At 39.9% G+C, this 3,690-nt stretch overlaps 1 pseudogene; it reads right to left on the bottom strand.

Moving 5' to 3' along the window:
* Window positions 1-2,232: 2,232 nt before the first annotated feature.
* On the bottom strand, window positions 2,233-3,180 carry LOC130867730 (serine/threonine-protein phosphatase 2A catalytic subunit alpha isoform-like; annotated as a pseudogene).
* Between the last annotated feature and the right edge of the window lie 510 nt (window positions 3,181-3,690).

Raw genomic sequence — 3,690 nt, 5'->3', positions numbered from 1 at the left:
AATGAGGAACATATCTAAACAGTGAATTCTCAATATAAAAATTTTAAATGACTGAAAAACACTTAAAGAAATGTTCAACATCCTTAGCAGTCAGGAAAAAGCAAATCAAAATGACTCTGAGATTCCATCTTACATCTCTTAAAACACAAAAAACAGATGTGGAGCATGGGGGACACTTCTTCACTGATGGTGCAAGTGCAAACTTGTACAGACACTTTGGAAATCAATATGGCAGTTTCTGAGAAAACTGGGAATCAATCTACCTCAAGACAAAAGAGATTTTAGTGGAAGATTAAAGGAGAGTAAAAACCATCTCCCTCTGTATTTTCATTCTTATTCACTGCTTCAGCAAGGTAGACAGTTAAAACTCTGCTTTCCACTTTCCTTAACAGACATATCTCAAGGTCAATGTTTACGAAGTAGCAAAGGTACTAGTTACATACGAAGAAGATGTGCAGTTGTGTATTTACCAAGGTGGTTTGTGTGTATGTGTGTTGTGTGTAAATGTGGGTGTCTAAATGTAGTTCAAGGAAATGAAGCTTACAAAAATATCTAGTGCTATCTTGTATAGTCAAAAATTATTATAATAAATCAGAATATAAATTATTCTATGTTTGGAACTGAAGAGACTGTGACTATCACAAGACAAAATGTTTAAAGACTCACTCTTCTCACTAACAATTAGCCACTTTTCTTTAATACTTTTCAGGATACTATCTGTGTTTTATTAATATTCAGAGCTCTAAAAAGTTTATTTTGATGTTTATTTACTAAGAATTTTCTTGCATTGCTATCAATAGAGATGCATATAAGGTCTTTATTTCAACACTTTGCATGACATCTGATGGTGTCTTTTTGAAGAATGTACTCTTCTCCCTGAACTGACAAAATTCACATAGCAATATGTCTGACATAACCATCAGATCAATTGCAACAATATAGAAAATATTCATTGAAAAACATAATTTCTGAGATCCATATTGTCAGGAGTCAATTCTAAAATAAATCTCACAATGCATTTTCAAAGTTTGAAATTTTCAAAATAAAGATTGGCCTGTACACTCTAACAGTTTCCTTAACAGACTGAGCTTTAAATGAAAAGTTTATCTCAAGTTTAAAACAAAACATAAGGAAACATATTACTGAAAAGTACTTGCAAATATCTAGCATGATATGGGTAGGTGCTATTTGGGCTTCCAAGTGTAAAAAACAATTAATAATTCTACCAAGCTGTAAACATTAAGAAGCACAGTAATGACTGTCCTGGCAAGATATTACCAACCGTGCAATAGTGACACATTTATTTTGGGAGTAAACGAGAGCTATCTAATTAGAGTTAAGGGTTACTGAATAGGAGAGCACTGCAAACCTAGCCAACTTCACATAGCTGGTGAGTTCTTGTCTCTCTCTGTCTCTCTCTCTCTTTTTTTTTCCGTTCTCAAGTTTATTATGAAAACACTGCAGTGACTTGTAGTGATGTCATCTTACAGGAGGGGAAACAGTTCTATCCAAAACAACTCACCAGGGTTTCTGAAAATAACAAAGAAAAACGTGGGGCTGAGATTGGAGAAGGGAATAAACCGAGTGCAGACAAATCATACAATTAAATTAAATGGTATCCCTGAAAAGAAACAAGAGGGGAGGCCTTGGTACTTATTTAAAAATGTTCATTAAGGGGCTGGAGAGATGGCTCAGTGGTTAAGAGCATTGCCTGCTCTTCCAAAGGTCCTGAGTTCAATTCCCAGCAACCACATGGTGGCTCACAACCATCTGTAAAGAGGTCTGGCGCCCTCTTCTGGCCTTCAGGCATACACACAGACAGAATATTGTATACATAATAAATAAATAAATATTTTAAAAAAATGTTCATTAAGCTCCAATGATTGTTTGCTATCCTCATCTACAGTCATGCTGAGTAAGCTACAGCTAAGTGGAAGTCAACTGGACTCACGGGTGTTAATGTTTACATCCTATTTCTGCAGTCTCTCAGGAAGCAAAAGTAACTACAAATAGCGCTATGCCAGAAACTGGATTCTTGACCAACAATGTCGCGTCAGCATGCAATGAACTGGTTCATTCTAAAGTGGTCACGGCTGTTGATGACAAGAGGCTTTGTATTTTTATTTGGCACATCTTTTGGTCCGTGTGAAAACAAGTTTTTTGAATGTTAACTATTTTCTGACACTTTGAAGTTACTGTTGCTCTTCCCATTTCCATTAGGTCAATATGGCAATATTGTACAAGTTTAAATTTCCATTACAGGAAGTAGTCTGGGGTACGATGAGTGACATGTGGCTTGCCTCTACGAGGTGCTGGATCAAACTGCAAGAAAGAATACTTAAGAGTGTCGTCAAGTTCAATGATTGCAGTTTGGTTACCGCAACGATAGCAATAGTTTGGAGCACTGAAAATTGTTACTACATTCCGGTCATGACACCAGTTATATCCCTCCATTACCAGCTGGTGAGCTCTGGACACCAACGTGAGGCCATTGGCATGATTAAATGTCTCAGAAATATCTTGGCCAAAGGTATAACCAGTTCCTCGAGGAGATATCCCCCAGCCACCACGGTCGTCTGGATCTGACCACAGCAAGTCACACATTGGACCCTCATGAGGAACTTCTTGTAGGCGATCAAGTGCTCGGATGTGATCCAGTGTGTCTATGAAAGGTGACAGACCACCATGTAGACAGAAGATCTGCCCATCCACCAAGGCAGTGAGAAGAAGGTAGTCAAAAAGGTCTGTGAAGTATTTCCAAACGTTTGCATTTCTGTATTTCCTTAAACACTCATCGTAGAAACCATAAACCTGTGTGATCTGTCTGCTCTCATGATTCCCTCTGAGTATGGTAATACGCTCACGGTAATGAACCTTAAGAACTACAAGCAGTGTAACTGTTTCAACTGAGTAATATCCTCTGTCCACATAGTCTCCCATAAACAAGTAATTTGTATCTGGTGATTTACCACTAATTCTAAAGAGTTCCATGAGGTCATGAAATTGCCCATGTACATCTCCACACACCAGACATCAAACCTCTTGCACGTTGGATTCCTTTGTCAGGATTTCTTTAGCCTTCTTGCAGAGGCTCTTGACCTGGGACTCCGAGAGCTGCTTGCACTCTTTCAGCTGCTCGATCCACTGGTCCAGCTCCTTGGTGAACAACTTCTCGTCCATGATGACGTCCGCCCGAACTGGGTGCTGCTCCGCGCTGCTCCCGCGCCACCTGCACCCGGGCCACCAGCACACGCCGCCGCTGCTCCCCGGGTGCTTCCTGCGGCCCCTAGCAGCTGCTAGGCGCTGGCGGCAGCCCGCTGGCTTCACTCCGCAGTACTGGGCCGCAGGCCGTGGTGCCTCCTCCTCCGAGTTCTTGTCTCTTAAAAGAGAAGTGACTCTTGTCACTTCACAAAACCAGAACAATTTCTAACTGCATTCTAAAAGTTTGTGCTTATATCAACAGATAAGTGTAGCTCTCACCTATCATCTGTTTACTTGCAAGAAACAAAATCTATTACGGAGATCCACACTTCTCAAAATGGTGAAATTATGTGATCATGGTGTTTCCAGCTCCAATTGATACATCTGATACATCTTAGGTTGAGAACATTGCAGAAGAGGCATAGAAGAACCAAGGTAACATGATGCCTGATGCTAGATCATGTCTTTTAGATATGACATCAATACTGC

This window comes from Chionomys nivalis, chromosome X (genome assembly GCF_950005125.1).
Source record: "Chionomys nivalis chromosome X, mChiNiv1.1, whole genome shotgun sequence".
Lineage (NCBI taxonomy): Eukaryota > Metazoa > Chordata > Mammalia > Rodentia > Cricetidae > Chionomys > Chionomys nivalis.
This window is presented reverse-complemented; position numbering and strand designations above follow the sequence as displayed.